We start from the raw sequence: 19,391 nt of genomic DNA on the forward strand, positions 1-19,391 counted from the left end.
CCAGCGCTGCTGCAGGAGGACTCGTGCCCCAAGAAAGCCGGTGAGAGGGGCGAATCGGGCGGGCGGGGGGTAGCGGCGAGGAGCCCGGGGGCGCTGGGGGGGTGGCCGACATTAAAAATAACCATTGCCAGCCTCCGAACTTTCGTCGCTCCCCGGCTCCACCATCTGCACATGCGCGGCCATGGAAAAAAGGGCGCGCATGCGCAGATGGTGTTTTTACTTCCGCACCACTATATCGCGGAAAATCGATTATCGCAAGAGGTCTTGGAACGTAACCCTCGCGATAATCGAGGGATCACTGTAGAACTCTTTAGAGTTCAACAGAAGTTGGTGTCAGTTTTACATCTAAGTGGAAAAACACTTGAGAAGCAAGATCTTCTCAAGGGTCTCCAGGAACAGCTTTCTGTGTGTGAATACAAGTGGTGTGTTTGAAACACTTACCACGCTCAATAACTGAAATAGCTGATTATTTTGGTAGCCCAGGGAATAAAATCTGAAAAGCATGAATGATGTGATAAACACTGGATCAAAACATCACCTTCATTCCAATGACAGCCATTATCTGTGAGCTATATATTTTATTACACGTTTTGACACTCCATGAAATAAAAGCGTGCCTTTCCATCATATGCATCTTCAACCTATCCAGATGACAGGAGCCTACAACTTACCCAATACATTTAGTAAGTTACATTTCTTATCCTTTAGTCATAAAAGAAGCTAAATGGCCACCTATCTTTTTTGCATAAGCAAACATGCTCTTTTTCCTTTCTTCTGCTTGCTTCAAGCCATAACATATGGTTTGTCCCATGGGGAAGACTGTCTCTTCTATTCAGTTTTATGTTGACTGAAGTTACTACTTTTGGTTCTCTTACCTTCAGTCAAACAATTAAAATTTTACTTTATCAGTATGAGAAGAGTACAGAGAAGAAGAAAAATAACTTGTCTCCTTTAATGCCCTAATTTTGCCCATGACTTTCTTTGAAATGTTAAGACTACAAGTGAATGCATATAAAGAGGCAGAATCAAGTGTGCTCTCTGCTAAAACATTAACTTCCAAAAGAACTTATTAACATGTAAACCATAAGAAACACGCCTACATTAATCTACAGTTGTCCACATTTTTTTCAAAACATACATATTTTATATCTGTTTCCTAACATATGGGTGTTTATAAGCAACATTTTGAATAAACATTTCTTTGGGTGTGATTTCCTACTTTGAGGCAAATTCTTATTTTTAAAAAATGATTTAATACACATTTTGAATACATTTGGTATTCCCAGCTTTGTGTGAAATTTAAAGGCAAGCAATGTTTCAAAGATAGATAGATTACATTTTGGATGATCTTGTTATTTTTAGGAGAAACTGTGTGATGGAATTGTTTTACATTCTGATGGCTTATCAAAGACCCGGTAATATTTATCTTATTCCAACCATCCCAAATCTTTCTCTTTGCTCCAAGGAGCCTTATGCAATTTTCCCCTTTTTCCTTCTATCCAAACACATGATGTTCTCTGCCATAATCCAACATCATTAAAATTTCACCTTCCCTTCCATTATTTTCTGCCAATCCCAATCATTCCATCTCAAGATCTTCTTCTTCATAGTCACAAATCCTGGATCTCTTACTTGGTAGTTCCTAGCCATGCCCTGAGGCAAGCTTAAGTGTGAGAAACAATATAGGTAGCCCTCAGCTTACAACCACAATAGGGATCAAAACTTATTATTTATTTATTTACTATTTATTAAATTAAATTTATATGTTGCCCAAAAGACTCTAGCTGATTTAACAACAGAATAAAATATTTAAAACATCTTAAGCATTAGAACAATTAAAACCCATACATATCATTCCATGGCCAGATCTTGCCGATCACAATCACGAGCTCAGTGGCCAAGGGCCTGCCGGAAAAGCCAGGTCTTAACTGCTTTTCAGAAGGCCAATAGGGTGGGGGCAGCTCTCACCTCTGCAGGTAATTGGCACCAGAGATCTGGGGAAGCCACAGAGAAGGCCCTCCCCCACGGACCCGCCAGCTGACACTGTTTAGTTGATGGGACCTGGAGGAGACCAACTTTGTAGGATCTTACTGGTCACTGAGAGGTGTGTGGCAGAAGGCAGTCTCAAAGATAACCTGACCCTAAGCCATGTAGCCTTGAATTGTGCCCAGAGAACAATAGGGAGGAAGTACAGCTCGCGGAGGATTGATGTGGTGTGGGTGTATCTAGGTGCATCCACAACAGCTCACACAGCTGCATTCTGGACCAGTTGTAGCCTCCAAACATTATTTGAGGGCAGCCCTATGTAGAATATGTTGCATTAATCTAATCGTGAGATGACAAGGACATGATTGACTGTAAGGAGTATCCAGGTAGGGTAGCAGTTGTTTCACTAGATGAACTTGTGCAAAGGTCCCTCTAGAAATAGCTGTCAAATGTTGATCTAGTTTTAACTGTGAATCTAGGTGGATCCCCAAATATTGAACCCGTTTTGAGGAGGACAATTTCTCTCCCCCCTCAAGATCCAAGGGTGAATAGTTGATATAGTTTTTAGAAGGTAATATACAGAGCCACTTGGTCTTGTCTGGGTTAAGTCTGAGACTGTTGACTCCCTAACAGCCTCAAGGCACTGGCACATCACATCCGCTGCTTCACTGAATTGATGTGGGGTGGTGATATATAACTGGCCATCATCCGCATATTGCTGATATCTCACCCCAAATCTTTGGATGACCTCACCTAGTGGTTCCATGGCAATATTAAATAGGACTGGGGAGAGGACCGAGCCCTGAGGGACCCCACAAATGAGGGGTATAGGATCAATCTCTGTCCTCCTACTAACACTGACTGAGATCGACCAGAGAGATGGGAAAAGAACCACCATAACACATTGCCTCCTAGCCCCAAATCTCTTAGTCATCCCATAAAGATAGCATGGTCAATGGTATCAAAATCAGCAGAGAGGTCAAGTAGGACCAAGATTGAGGAGTGACCACTACCTCGGGCTTGCCAGAGATTGTCCATTTGCATGACCAAAGCAGTTTCTGTACTGTAGTCAGGCCTGAAGCCAGATTGAAAGCAGTCCAGATATTATGTTTCATTCAATAACCGTAGGAGCTGGAGTGCCACCACTTTCTCAACAACCTTCTCTACAAAGGGTAGGTTGAAGACTGGATGAAAGTTCTTTAATTCAGCTGGGTCCAGGGAAGGTTTCTTGAGAAGGGGTCACACAACCGCTTCCTTTAAGGGTTGTGGAAAGGATCCCTCACTCAAGGACACGTTAGCTAACACCTGGAGCCAGCCTCATGACACTCTCTGCTGGCTGAAACCATCCAGGATTGTTACAGGTCCAACAGACAATTGAAGGAACTCATCGTTCCTACTGCCTTGTCCACTTCTTCAGAGTCACAGATTCAAATTCATCCCAGACAATGGGACTAAAACCTGCCCCTATCATCTCAGTTGAAATTGCCCAATCAGAGTCCAGGTCCATCTGAATCTGAGCAACTTTACCTGACAGAAACTGCATAAATTCCTCAGGTCTACCCTGCAAAGGTTCCTACATTCCCTCTACATTAAGGAGGGAATGAGTCACCCTAAAAAGGGCAGCTGGGCATGTATTAGCGGATGCAATAAGTGCGGAAAAATGTATCGCCACTAAATAAGTCCTAATAAAGGCTCTCAGAAGTGTTCGGTCAGATTCGGAGTCACTGGTCCTCCAGCGTTGCTCTAGGTGTCTCTTGTGGCACTTCATCTACCAATAAGTAAGTTTTAAAATCAGTTTTGCTCTAAGCAAATCATCACATTATTGTTATAAAGTGAATCACATAGTTGCTAAGCAAATCCCCCATTGACCTAGCTTTTCAGAAGGCAGCTGGGAAAGATACAAATGGTGATTACATGGCTCCAGGATACTGCAACCAACATAAATACATGCCAGTTGGTAAATGCCTAAATTTTATCGTGTCTATGGGGATACTGTGTGAATGTCAGTGTGGGGACTGGTCATAAGTCACTTTTTTCTAGCACCATTATAACTTTGAATGGTCAATAGATTGTAAGTTGTCACTAGTGGTTTTATGTTGAGGACTGTTTTATCCTGAACTACCAGTAATAGAGGGTTTGAGCCAATTCAGAAATTTATTTTAACATATTACTCATATGTTATAGTGGTATTAGTTGAAGTGATGTTGTTGACTCTGTTCTGATAGGCATTTTAAGTCCCAACATCTTTTTACGTTGTTACCTTTTTTATATAGGAATTAAAATTCTATTCCCTTGGGAGAAAGACTTAATTGAAATTGTATCAGTCAACACTGCTGTCTCCCTTTTAAACATCAGCCACTAAGACATCAGCAACAATTAGCAGTGTAATCTTAGTTGCAAATTGGAGGCAGCTGTAGGTTGGACAACCAAAACGTTGACATTGCTCTCGCTAGTTTGTATTGCACGAATTTCAAATGAGAAATGCAAATATATATTACAGTGTTCCCTCGATTTTCGCAGGGCATGTGTTCCGAGACCACCCGCGAAAATTGAATTTCCGCGAAGTAGAGATGCGGAAGTAAATACACTATTTTTGGCTATGAAGCCATCCCTTAACACTTTAAACCCCTAAATTGCAATTTCCCATTCCCTTAGCAACCAATTAGATTATTATTCACCATGTTTCTTAATAAAAAAATATTTATTAAAGGTGGATGAAAGTTTGGTGATGACATATGACATCATCGGGCAGGAAAAACCGTGGTATAGGGGAAAAAACCCCAAAGTATTTTTTAATTAATATTTTTGAAAAACCGTGGTATAGACTTCGCAAAGTTTGAACCCACGAAAATCGAGGGAACACTGTATAGTGATTGGGAGTTTTAAATCATTGATGTTTTCCTACATGTAATAACCTCATAGTTATTCTATGTGTTGTTTATAACCAGCTGTCTCTTGTTCCTTGAAAGCAAGAAGAATTCAGGGTAGCATAGGGTTTTCATTGTGGAACATAGTGCCTAAGAAAGGTTTACATGGTGCATGTTGGAAACATATTGTGCTACCCTGTGAGAAACTATTTTGGTCTCTCCTGTTGAGAATCATTCACAATTCAGTCCATGTACTAACATTATGTTCTTTCTCGCCATGTACCCTTCAGCTCCAACTGACATTCTGCCTCCTGGTGTTTTGTGCTCTTCATCAACGTAACATGCCTGACACAGAAAGAAATCTGTCTCTCTGCCTGATTTCTCAAGTATATTAAATGCTCTCGCTAATAATACATGTAAAACTGCAAGACAATATTCTTGTAATAGGACAATCATCAAAGATCCTCCAAACTGAACTACTAATAGCTTACTGGACCCAGCATGCAGCAGCTAAGTGGCACTAAGTATTTTAGAGCAATATTCTTGCAAGCAAATTAAAGAAAATGACTAAAAAGTAGAGGGGGAAATTGGATGGCATCTGTCCCATGTGGAAGGCTGATTACTTTTTGTGTTGCCCACTTAGTGAAATTTGATGGAACGGCTTCTCGTTCAAATGCCATATTATTGTTGGCTGCAAGCAAACAGTTGTGCAATACTAATGAGGGGCAGGTGAACAGCATGGTGGTTTTTAAGACGAATGGCCTCTTGGCTTCAACATGCAGCATTCATTTGGAATGACTCCCAGTTCTTGAACTAATACTGTGCAGTATTATCCCAATGCACTCTCTCTCCCCCTCTCTACGTGTCTGTGCATGTGTGTGTACTTTCCAAATGAATTGGAGAGCCTTTTTTTCTGTTTTTCACTGTTTAGCCAAGGCCTCTAATGAAATGAGTAGCATTCTAAAAAGTGATTTTTCTAACAGTCAAGAAAGGAACAGATTGGCTCTCGATGGCAATGCTCATCCTGACAGCTCCATAAGGAGAGTCTAGAAAAATAAAATTCACTATCCAAATTAGGAAGGGATGTTATTTTGGTGCACTTTGAACAAAAGTCAGTACAGTGGTACCTCCACTTACGAACTTAATTCGTTCCATGACCAGGTTCTTAAGTACAAAAGTTTGTAAGAAAAAGCAATTTTTTTCATAGGAATCAATGTAAAATGCGTTCAGCTGGGGAAACCACAGGGAGGGTGGAGGTCCTGTTTCCCAGGAGATTCCTAGAGAGGCCCCACGGAGGTTTCTCCCCACCTTTTCCAGTCCTGTTTCCTCCCAGGAGATTCCTAGAGAGGTCCCACAGAGGCTTCTCCCTGCCTTTTCCAGCCCTGTTTCCTCCCAGGAGATTCCTAGAGAGGCCCCCTAGAAGCTTCTCCCTGCCTTTTCTGGCCCTGTTTCCTCCCAGGAGATTCTTAGAGAGGCCCCACGGAGGCTTCTCCCTGCCTTTTCTGGTTACAGTTTCGGAGGCTTGGTTTTATAAGTGGAAAATGGTTCCTGAGAAGAGGCAACACAATCTCGAACACCCGGTTCTTATCTAGAAAAGTTCGTAAGTTGAGGCATTTGGAGTTAGAGGTACCACTGTATAGGCTACGTCAGTAATGGGGTGAGATTACATATGACTATCTAGAGCCATGATGGCTCTAGATGACAAGCAGCACCTTCTCTGATGGCACGCAAGCCATGTGGGGGCTGTGCATGCCTGTGTGGGAGCAAGGGGATCAGGGGGGATTGCATATACATGCACGGGGTGGGAGGAATGTGAGGGGGTTGTACACACATGCATGGAGTGGGGGGAGCATGCAGGGTCTCACACATGTGTGAGGGGGAGCACAGGGAGGTCATGCATACATGCGCAGGGGTAGGGGAGCATTGGGGAGTTGCATGCGTGGGAGTGTGGGGTACATAGGGAGTCACAATCGTGCTGCTTTAGGGGTGCAGATTAGATTTATATTAAATTTATTGGATTTATATGCCGCCCCTCTCCGCAAACTCGGGGCGGCAGACATACGAACACACTCACACCCACATCCTTTCGGCATGCAACAACAAAAAGGTTAGCCATCCCTGATCTAGATCAGTGTTTCCCAACCTTGGCAACTTGAAGATATCTGGACTTCAATTCCCAGAATTCCCCAGCCAGCATTTGCTGGCTGGGGAATTCTGGGAGTTGAAGTCCAGATATCTTCAAGTTGCCAAGGTTGGGAAACACTGATCTAGAGCACTGAAACAATGCAACTGTCATAATTTTTCCTACTTTTCTGAGGTAATGAGGATAGAAAAGTAGGCTAATTGAGAAGTATAGACATATTTAGTATGACCAGCCTTTCGTGGTCTGTCTTAATTGCACACAAAACATCAAAGTCTTAGTAGATATATCAATAAATGTATCCTTTCTTTGAAACAAATGCAAATGTTGGAAAAACCACAAACATTTATCTATTTATAAATAAGACTTAATTTCTGTCCATATTTGTTCAGTTAGTAACAAGGTTGTTAAGTGAACCTGGCTTCCCCATTGAGTTTGCTTGTCGGGATGCAAAAGGGAATCACATGACACCCCAACCATCCTAAATACGAGTTAGTTGCCAAGCATCTGACTTTTGATCACATGACTATGGCAAATGCTTCAACGGCTGTAACTGTGAAAAACGATCATAAATCACTTATTTCAGTGCTGTTATAAGTCGAGTAGTACCTGTATTCTGACCTATTTTACATGATCCAATAATGTGCTGTTAGAATAGAAAATGAGAGCTGAGGAGTAAATTTCAGTGGAATACACATTTCCTATGGGATGCTTATCTTTTTATCTGGAAAAACACACTTTCTTATTTCGCATGATTCCATTTGCTGTTTTGTATACTTTTACTGGCCAGATATCAACTGCACATTGTTTTCTTGATACGCATCTTATTAAAGTAGGCGCCTACCCTACTGCACTTTAATCATAATTTGCTTTGCGACCGCTGCTTTGCAAAAGGCCATAGTATTAAACTTGTTTTGAAAACTGACACCATGCTGGCGGTTTTCTTATTTTTAAATAACTTTCAAATGGATATCAAATTTTATGAAGATGAGGATTCTTCCCGCAGCACAGAGCTTGCTTGCTGTATGTTGAAAATATATGGGAATCAGGGGACTAAAAGTCTCGTAAAAATAACCAGATTGAGCTTTTTGTGTCTAAGTGTATGTGCCATGGTGCCTATACAATGGGATTTTTATATAGCGCTTCTGAGAGCTGCATTAAATTGGCCCATCTGGTTTTCTCCTCTGTAAAGGCTTAGCTGTAGAAAGCCATAATTTCTGGATCAAAGCAGCTCAGTTAATTATTCCTGAAACACATGAAAATTAATACACATATTTTGTTTCCTTAGAAAGCACAGGAAGACAATGAAAGTAATGTCAGCCACTTAATGACTCTTTTGTACCTTTCAACCGAGGGACCTCAAAAGAACATCAAGAAAAATCAAGGCAAATGCTATTCCCAGCTGGTATCATTAAACATCTTGTATTCTCCAGAAAGAGCAAAGGAAAAAAAAACTTCTGTTGGTATTCTGGAAGGGCTGAAGCATAAATAGCACTAAAATAAAATATGTATCTCTGGAGCCTTGGTACCTGCTTTATTGGAGTTCAGACAAATTGGATAATTACAAGAGAAGCTCATTTTAGAGGACTCAATTAATATGTGGTATGGCTTGTTAAAAGTTGTTTCTTCCAAACAAAGGATTACTTCACTGTTTTTGAATTACAGAATGAAAAGTATGCTCCATCACTAAGATATCAGGTGAATTGAGGAATTATAATTTCTTCATGATATTATTTTTGATATGCAGGACAAATAGTTGGAAGGAGAATCTGCTATCCAGGAAACCAGAGAAGGGCAGATTCCCTGCTAATCTTTGAGATCAAAATAATATTTTACTGTTATACTGGAAAATGAAAATTATACTAAAAACAATTCTTCAGCCACAAGTGAGTAAATACATGGCAGCAATTAGCAAGGACCAGTTAGTTTGACCTTTTTCATCTTGGTTGTATTCCTTATTTAATGGGGATAACCTTTGTTTCTGAGCTATTTCAGTGCAAATGCAAAGATTTAATCATTGGGACTGTTTAATAAGTGACCTTTTATTACATAGCTATTTCTTTCCTACAAGTAACCACATTGTGTTTGAAGCCTTAATTCACCATTTAATTATGCTTTCTATTGACCAAAGGCTTTTTTGGAAAATGAAAAGGTCAAATACTGCATTGTTCCTCACTGATTAAAATACACTCCTATGCATATGTCATGAGTGAGGTTTATATGGAATAGGTTTTTTGATAGATATACTCTGTTGAATTGATCAAAGTTACAGGACATTAAATGGTTATGCTAAGCTACATACCTATACAGGCAAATACAGCTAATACTTGACAATTGAGCCCAAAATTTCTGTTGCTTAGCAAGACAGTTGTTAAATGATTTTTGTCCCATTTTACGCCTCTTTGGCCACAGTTGTTAAGTGAATCACTGCAGTTATTAAGTTAGTGAACTGGTTCTTAACTGAATCTGGCTTTCCCATTGACTTTGTTTGTCAGAATGTTGTAAAAGATGATTATATGATCCTGGGACACTGTAACCGTCATAAATATGAGCCAGTTGCCAAACATTCAAATTTTGATTGTATGTCCACAGGGATGCTACAAGAGTCACAAGTGTGAAAAACAGCCCTAAGTCACCTTTTTCAGTGCCATTGTAACTTTAAATGGTCACTAAATGAATGATTGCAAGTCAAGGATTGCCTGTAAAATGATTAGAAAGAAGACACTCCAAATCATGTTAAGCAAGTGATAAATCTTGATCAGTCAGCATTTTTCCCTGGAGAATAAGGGGAAGATTTAACTTTGACAAGCTTAGCAGATTTGGTAGAAAAGCAGGAGCAATAAGTAACTTTTGCTTGAACAGAGGGCCATTAAAGATGAGTGCCCTGATGAGATTCTGTATCCATTTCCACTCAGCTACCCAAACTTGTTTCTTAAGGAACAAATCAAGCATACTAGGGCATAATGGCCTACCCTGTGGGGACATTCACCACAGTGATCTCAACATGTGGATCATAATTTGTACATGAATGAGACTCCATCCTGTGCTTTATGAGTTTTGCCCAGGAAGAAAACAATTGTTTTCTTGTCTATGATGGAGATTGGCTTTTTTGCATTGGTCCATGCAACACTTGGAAATATCATTTTCTTGCTTCCAGTTTTCTGTTAGAATTTGTTGAACAATTTGGACACTGTAGGAAAAATGATAAGTGATGCAGTTTAAAAGTACTGTCTTAAGAACGATCTCTATTTTTTTTAAAAAAAATGATTATAATTATTCCATTTTGGAATAAACAATGTCATGCAAAGCACTAAAAGGAGACAGAAGATAGTGTGCAACCTTTCTTCCATCAAGACAAGATAAAAAGAAAAGTAATATATGGAAATAAATCAACTCTATACTAGCACATGTAGGAAAACTCCCAGAAAAGTGGGGTGAGGGTGGACAGGTGGTATTTTAAAACATGACAATTGAAGACGAAATGTATGTTTCAGTCTCATCTGGTACAACCCATTAGTCCCTCAATTAAGCAATCTACAAATTCAGGCAATTCACAACTAATGAATTCACTACTGAATTCTCTTCTAATGAATGCACTAGTAAACTGGAATGTTGCTTATTTAATTTTTAAAACTCTGAATGTAATCCACTTTTTCCTGCCAGTAAACCTGATTAACATTACAATCTTCCTGTTCTGATCTGCATTTTGTACTTAAGGGTAGTGATGGGCGAACCGAACTCGCACAATTCGGGTCCGTACCGAAATTTGCGGTGTTTGGTACGCCGAACATGAACCCGAAATTTTTTGAAACTTCAGGCAAAGTTCGGGGTCGTGTTCGGCATTCAGAGCTTTGACGTCACCAGCAGGTTGCTAAGGACGCCAAGGTGATCACTTCCTGGATTCCATGGAATCCAGGAAGTGATCACCCTGGCATCCTTAGCAACCTGCCGGTGACGTCAAAACTCTGCCCCCGGAATCTCTTCGTGGGAGGGATTCCCCAGCTCCTTCAAAGGGAGGTCTTCACGTAAAAATAAACATTGTTATTTTTACCAAAAAGGACGCCACAGCGGGGCTGCAAGCAAAGGGCGGTCCTTTCATGTAAAAACAAACATGTTTATTTTTACGTGAAAGGACCGCCCTTTGTTTGCAGCGCCGCTGCGGCGTCCTTTCACGTAAAAATAACAATGTTTATTTTTACGTGAAGACCTCCCTTTGAAGGAGCTGGGGAATCCCTCCTACGAAGAGATTCCGGGGAAGGAGCCTTGACATCATCGGCAGGTTGCTAAGGACGCCAAGGTGATTTCTTCCTGGATTCCATGGAATCCAGGAAATAATCACCTTGGCGTCCTTAGCAACCTGCCGGTATACATGACGTCAAAGCTCCGCCCCCAGAATCTCTTGGTGGGATTCCCCATTCGGGTTCGGTTCGGGTTCAGCCGAATTTTGCGTATAGTTCGTCCGAACTTGCCGAACCCGAACACTGTTGGGCTCGCCCATCACTACTTAAGAGGCTTGCCATCATACCTCTGCATATTATTCTGTCTTTGCAAACCCTCCTTGTTTTTACTACCTCCATATTGCTTGGTCTTTCATTTATAACACTTCTAACTTTCTTTTTGAGGATCTCACTGGTTTCTTTCAATGACTATTGTCTTCTTTTGATCCAGTCATTATTTCTTCCTTGTTTTATATTTTTATCTTTATTCATTCTTGCCATAGCAAACTATATGCATGTGCACTTCCTATACTGGTACTACTATATCTATTTTTATTCATTATTACTTCCTCCTTTACCTCCCCGACTTCTTTCTCCCTTCTTCTTTTTCTCCCTCTTTGTCTTCTTCACACATTACTTAAGTATCCATTGCAACTGCAATTTAGATCATGTGATAGATCCAGCTCTTACTTCTATATAACAAAATGATGAGAACTTACACACAACCAGTTTTTCTTTCAACAAACATTCATTCATTACAGCAGATCACGTGCTACCAACTAACATCCTGTCAGCTTTTGCAAATCTTAATTTTTTTCTATTCATTTTTTAGTTTTTACTAAACTTTTATTAGGCATACATATGAATTGACTTCACCTGCCTAATATGCATTATATGGTTGTATGATCTTCAAATGTTCAAATGTTTTCTTGTCAAGCACAACTACCTTGATCTTTGATATATTATGTTTGAGCTCCATAATTATTGCTCATTGGGTCATGCAAACTATTTGACACAATGAGCAATAATTACGGAGCTCAAAAATTTATTGCAAAGCATTGTCATTCTCTGCCAACAACACAGCATTGTTTTCACAGAAAAGCAAATGCATATTCACACCCTTCCAGTCAACATGATACCACAAACATTTCCCATATATTTATCCATGCAATATCTTAAATGATTATAGATCCATCACATTTTCTTGTTCTATTTCCTACTAACACGGAATGACTATGGAAGCAAATTACATCATATTTTAACAGTTGTCCAGTTATACCATCAATACTTGTCTCTCTACCATATTTCAATATACTCCCAGCATTTATTATTTCCTTTTCATCAGTGGTTTCTTGGACCCTAATATTTATTGCCTCCATTTCAATTTCACTCATTGACATATCAATATCACTTCTGTACAAAGTCTAAAATACTCCTTCCAGCGTTCTCTCACTTCAGCTTCATTGCAAAACAATTTATCATTTTTACTTTAAAGTACATTCACTATGCTGGAGGCATCTGGTTTAGCAATTTTCACCCACCTCCAAGACAATTTTTTATTTCCATGAAAATTGCTTGGTATTTTGTCTTCCTATTTTAATATTAGCCAATCACTGCTCTCTTTGACTGCATTCTTTGCAACAACCTTTTTTCTTTTTATACAACCATACAATCTCTCTTTCTCATCTGTTGTAGTGATTATTCTCTTATATGCAGTTTTCTTCATCTGTAGTTTCTTTCAAATTCCACCAAACATTCTTTTTCATATTTCTTATGCATTTCTGTGGCACTTGGGTAGATAAAAGGATAGAAATATATAAATACAATTTATTCTGTCGCAAGCACATTGCATATATTGTTTTATTACATCCACTTTCCTTTCAGACAATTGGGTGATTAATCTTTTTTCTATTACTTTTTCATATACTACTTATATACATTTCTCCGTACTGAAGGAGCGGGTCCAGCAGTCACATGGGTTGCTCATGTCCAATCCGGTGGAACTGAGCCTAGTATTAAAAAAGCTTGCCGGATCCGCCCCTTCCCCAGAATTCGCTCAGTTCGCATATCCTGCGGTTGTATTGTGATAGCTCGTTCAACATACTAACACCTTCCCTTCGATCCTTTTCTTCAAAAGTAGTAAGATTGGTTTTATCATTATTATTTACTTGCACTAATAGCGCCAGCCGTTTGCGGCTCGGCTTTTTTCCTTTGGAGAAGTTGCGGTTTCGTTTTTCCCCCGGCGGTTTTGCCGGTTACGATTCCTGCGGCCGCTTGTGGATTCTTCTAATCCTTTGGCCTGGAGGTCCTGGTGCAAGTATTAATCTATTGAATTATTGATTATTTATTGTATACAAAATATTTAAGGGCTTAAGAAATACCTCCTGCGGAGTGAGACGCCTTCTAGTCTCCTGGACTTAGTCGATCGCTTCCCCTTTAAGTAATTTTACGGAGCGATTTTTTCGGCGCGAAGGCCTTCGCGCCCCTTTTTAAATCTAGGCCTCTCGTGTTGGCCTCCTGCCAGCCGCGTAGGCCTCAGTCCACCGCGTGGATCCCGGAGCGGGCCTTGGGGGTCCCAGGCTAAATTCTCCACCGGCTAAGCCTCCAACCAGAGTGCCTTGGTTTACTTAATTATAAAGTTTAGGGAGGCTGGCCCCGCTGGATTTGGGGGCACGAACTCTGGGTTTGCCCAGATTGTCCTCAAGTTTCAGCAGCTTCGAGGCCTCGAAGCAGGATCCATTCCTCTTGGGAAGTCCTTGAAATTCTTCTCCTTATTATTCAGTTATTGGCTCAGCCTTGTCTTCTGTTAATTGTCAGACTATGGCTACTTTTCCCAAGAGAGGCACAACTAAAGGTCCCAGAGAGGCCAGGCCTACAGGCGATGAGATTACTAGTATCCCCCAGGCCTCTTCCTCCTCTTCTCCAGGGGCCCGCCCCTCGACCAAGGTCACCAGGGCCGAGAAGAGAAGGGACCTAGCCCTACAAAAAATCCATGACAAATCAGCAAAACGTTTGAAAGTGCAGGCCCAAGTAATCAGTAGTCAAGACCCCCCAGAGGCTTCTAGTCTACCTCCTTCTGGGGTCCCTGTGTTATCTCTGGATGAGCCAAACCTAGACAGACCCCAACCTAACCTATGGGGCATAGGTCCAGAGGAACCAGATATTATTGAAGATTCCCCCCAGCCAGGATCCTCCCAGGCCTTTAGGGATTCTTCTGCCATTTCTGCTGATATTTCCAGTTTACCTCCTGAGTTCCAGTCTATATTTGCTGTGTTGTCCAAAGCCATTGATGCCAAACTCTCCACCATCAATGAGCTTCCCTTACCTCTTCCTCCTTCTCGTTCCTCCCGCCCCTTGGGTTCTTCCCCAGCGGTCAGAGCTCCTATTCAGGATGATTCAGATTCCTCCCAGGATGAATATGAGGATATAGAGGATGATGAGGATCCCTTTCAAGGCTTATCAGATGATGAGGAATCCCAAATAAAGGTTCCTCCTCCAATTACTATTTTTCCTTCTCAATTATTCAAATCTCTCCTCCTCAAAGCTAGAATTTCTACGGGATTAGCGGCCCAGGAGAAACAAGCCTCCACTTCCACTGATCCCCCGGAGGAGAATTTACCTTACTTCACAGAGGAACAGGAGGATAACGAGGTAATTCCTATGCCTAAATTGTTTAAAGATGCTTTACTCAAACAGTGGGAATTTCCAGCCTCTGGCCTTAATCCCTCCACAAGGACAGGAAGTTGTACAAACTTTCCTCTTCCTATGAAGAGCTTCTATCCTTTCCCAAACCGGATGAACCTGTCAAGATTCTTCACTCGGCAGCGGCTGTGCCAGGCGAGGCGGAGGAAGTCCTCCGCCCAGAGGACAAGCGCATTGAGCAAATGCTCAAAAGAGGATTCACCGCTGATTCCTGGGCCATTAAAAGTTCTGCAGCGGCTTCCTTTTTCTCCAGAGCCATGCTGCTGTGGCTTCGCCAACTTCAACAGCATATTCCTCCCGATGACTTGAGAGGTCAACAAGACTTCAACAAGGTCTTTGCAGCTGCCCAGTACGTGGCTGATGCCACCTTGCAATCTACTAGATTTTCTGCTAAGTCTATTGCAGCTTCCACAACGGCAAGAAGACTCCTATGGATTCGCCCTTGGCAAGCGGGAGTTCGCCAAAAGTGGCAGTTATCCCAGGGTCCCTTAAAGCGCGACCTTCTCTTCGGTGATCTTCTGGATCCACTCCTCACGGAGACCATGGACAAGAAGAAAGTTTTGGGTCCAACCACAAAAAAGGCTACCAAAACGCAGCCCTTTCGTCGCCCAGGGCGCCAGCAAGATCAAGCGGCTTCCTATCAGAGATCTCCAGGTCAGTATTCCCCCCACTTTCGTTCCCAAGGTAGGAACTCCAGGGGTAGAGGGTTTCGCTTCCAAAGGGGAGCTTCCTCTAACAGGGCTTCAAAAAAACCTAGATGGTAATCTTACCTCTATTCCCATAGGGGGTCGCCTAGCTCATTTCGCCTCTAATTGGCGTCTCACCTCCAAGGACCCTTGGGTCATTGACACTGTTCAAACAGGCCTTCTTTTAGAATTTATTTCTCCTCCCCCTAAACGTTTTATTTCCTGCCCTTCTCCCAGGTCATCCTCAGATTGTAACCGTATGGAGGAGGCCATTTCTCATCTATTGTCCATCAGAGCCATTCAACCGGTCCCTTCCGGTCAGAAGGGCCTAGGTTTTTACTCCATCCTATTTATGGTTCCAAAGTCCTCCGGAGGTTGGAGAGCTATTTTGGATTTAAAGAAACTAAACCTATTCATCAAATATAGGAAGTTTAAGATGCACTCCTTGTCTTCTATTTTGGCCGCCATTCACTCGGGAGATTTCATGGTCTCCTTAGACCTCACTGAGGCCTACCTTCACATTCTTATAGCCAAATGCCACAGAAAATTTTTACGTTTTTCCTTTCAAGGCAGGCATTTCCAGTATAGGGCGATGCCATTTGGCCTTTCCTCGGCCCCTCGGGTCTTTACAAAGCTCTTGGGGTCCCTGGCGGCCTATATCCGGGCGTCTCCCATCCACATTTTATGTTATCTTGATGATATTTTGATTCATGGGAACTCCCTAGAGAAAGTGAAAACAGACCTTTCTGTCACCATGTCAGTCCTTCAGGACCATGGATTTTCCATCAACTTTGATAAAAGTCACCTCCAACCTTCCACATCCATTTCTCACCTGGGATCCATTATTGATTCAGAATCCTCCCAGGTTTTTCTCTCTCCCGAGAGAAAACTCAGTATAGTGGAGTTAATTTCTAACATTTTATCTAATTCTTCAGTATCCATAGTCACTCTATCTTCCCTTTTGGGGAAGATGGTGTCGTGCATAGGCATCATTCCCTGGGCTCGCCTTCATGCTAGGGAACTCCAGTGGCTCCTGTTACCTTTTCAGAGATCGGGGCACAGCAACTCAAATCGACGCATTGTCATCCCACTGAGTGTTCGCAGATCCTTCAAGTGGGGGAAGTCTCCGGCCATGGACAGAGGATCCCCGTTCAGGTGCCCGGATCAATTTGTCATCACCACAGATGCCAGTCTATCGGGATGGGGCGCCCACGCCCAGGGGATGATAGCCCAGGGCACGTGGTCCCCGGAGGAAGCTTCCAGGCCAATCAATTGGCTAGAGTTAAGAGCCGTTTCCCTGGCTCTGAAGCATTTCTCTCCTCGCATTCCCAACCGGCACGTTCTCATTTTCACCGACAACATTGCCACAAAAAGCCATATCTGCAGACAGGGGGGCACCAGATCCAAGGCTCTCATGAGGGAGGCCCTCAAGTTGGGCCTTTGGGCGGAAAAACATCTCCAGTCGCTCCTAGCCGATCACATCTCGGGGAGTCTCAACGTCCAGGCGGATTGGCTATCCCGAGCAACGATAGACCCAGGAGAGTGGAACCTCCATCAAGACCTGTTCCATCAAATCACCCTCAGATTCGGCCTACCAATCCTGGATCTCTTCGCGACCAATGCGAACACCCAACTCCCTCGCTTCTATTCCAGATTTCCATCCCCGGGAGCGGAAGCAATCAATGCCCTCCGGAGTCCATGGCCTCCAGGCCTACTCTACGCATTTCCTCCAATTCCAATCCTCCCGGACGTGATTCACAAGGTCCTCACCGAGAGGGCCCGAGTAATCTTAATCGCCCCTCATTGGCCCCGCCGGCCCTGGTTCGCGGATCTCCAACAGCTGTCCGTCCAGGACCCTTGGCGACTCCCCGTTTCGGGGGATATGCTGCGGCAGGGGGCCTCTTTCCATCCAGACCCGGAGTGGTTCCACCTCACCGCCTGGCTGTTATCAGGAGAGATTTAGAACTGCGTGGTCATGACCCCGATTCAGTGGAGGTCATTTTAAAGGCCAGAAGGGGTTCGACCAATCGAATCTACGACCACACGTGGTCCAAGTTTCACCAGTGGTGTCTACAGGAAGGTCTCTCCCCTCTGTGCATCCCCATACACAGAATTATTTCCTTCCTTATGCAAGGCTTCCATAAAGGACTTTCCACCAGCACCCTCCGGCGTCATCTGGCAGCCATTTCATCTGTCCTAGGGGGTCCCCGCAGACAGCCTCTCCGATCCTTCCCTGAAGTTCAGGAATTCCTCAAGGGCATAGCCAACCTCAGACCTTCCAAGGTCCACAGGTATCCATCCTGGGATTTGCCACGGGTTCTCCATTCCCTCACGCAGGCACCATACGAACCCCTAAAATCGGCGTCCCTCAGGTACCTATCCTTTAAGGTAGCATTCCTGGTGGCTATTACCTCTGCCCGACGCATTTCGGAGCTGGCTGCCCTCTCAATCAGGCAGGACCTTTGTCAATTCCATCAGGACAAGGTAGTCTTGCGACTGGACCCCACCTTCTTACCCAAGGTCAGTTCCATGTTCCACAGATCTCAGGATATTGTCCTACCTTCCTTCTGCCTCCAACGAGACCATCCCTTGGCAATTAGATGGCACACCCTGGATCTCACCAGAGCGCTGAGAATCTATATCCAACGCACAGGACCCTTTCGGAGGTCAGAAGCACTTTTTGTAGCCTATCATCCCAGAGTCATGGGGGCCAAAGTGTCTTCAACAGTAATAGGCCGTTGGATCAGAGGGACTATATCTAAGGCCTATGAGTCGGCCTCCCTCTCAGTTCCAAGGAACATCACAGCGCATTCCACCAGGAGCGCAGCCACCTCGGCCGCTTGGGCGACTCAAGCCCCGTTGGAGGAGGTCTGCAAAGCAGCCACTTGGGCCTCGCCAAATTCCTTCATCAGGCACTACAAAATTGATTCTTACGCTTCAGCGGACGCTGCCTTCGGCAGAAGGGTACTCCAATCCGTTATCTCACACGATAGCAAGCTAATCCCACCCTAGGGACCATCTATTGGGTATGTCCCATGTGACTGCTGGACCCGCTCCTTCAGTACGGAGAATAGGCGTTGATTGCTTACCTGAACGCCTCTTCTCGTACGGTGAGCGGGTACAGCAGTCACTTCCCGCCCTTGTATGTGTCTTCTTTACCTTTCTATATCTTTCTTCCTCTAACAATGAGAGTTGAACACTACAGAGCTTCACAACTGAGCCTAGTCTATGGATTCGCGAATTCTGGGGAAGGGGCGGATCCGGCAAGCTTTTTTAATACTAGGCTCAGTTCCACCGGATTGGACATGAGCAACCCATGTGACTACTGTACCCGCTCACCGTACGAGAAGAGGCGTTCAGGTAAGCAATCAACGCCTATTTTCCTGCAATCATTTTACTTTCACTCTTGTTTCTTTTTCCATTCTATTTTTCCCAAGATTCCTTCTTGACATTAACAATCTGAGCCACATTTTAAAATATCTGATCCTCTTATATTTATTTATTTATTTTATTTATTACTTAGATTTGTATGCCGCCCCTCTCCGAAGACTCGGGGCAGCTCACAACACGTGGAAACAAATCATAAATAATCTGACAATTTAAAATATTAAAGATTTTTTAAAAAGACCCCATATACTAACAGACATACACACAAGCATACCATATATAAATTAAACATGCCCAGGGGAAGATGTTTCAGTTCCCCCATGCCTGACGGCAAAGGTGGGTTTTAAGGAGTTTACGGAAGGCAGGAAGAGTAGGGGCAGTTCTAATCTCCAGGGGGAGTTGGTTC

General features: G+C 42.9%; 1 protein-coding gene across 1 annotated transcript in view; it reads left to right on the forward strand.

Annotated features, from left to right (window-relative positions):
• Positions 1 to 19,391, forward strand: part of ST6GALNAC3 (ST6 N-acetylgalactosaminide alpha-2,6-sialyltransferase 3) — a 445,976-nt gene that overhangs the window by 287,063 nt on the left and 139,522 nt on the right. The gene's annotated exons all lie outside the window — the stretch shown is intronic.

The sequence above is a fragment of the Erythrolamprus reginae genome, chromosome 3 (genome assembly GCF_031021105.1).
Source record: "Erythrolamprus reginae isolate rEryReg1 chromosome 3, rEryReg1.hap1, whole genome shotgun sequence".
Classification (NCBI taxonomy): domain Eukaryota; kingdom Metazoa; phylum Chordata; class Lepidosauria; order Squamata; family Dipsadidae; genus Erythrolamprus; species Erythrolamprus reginae.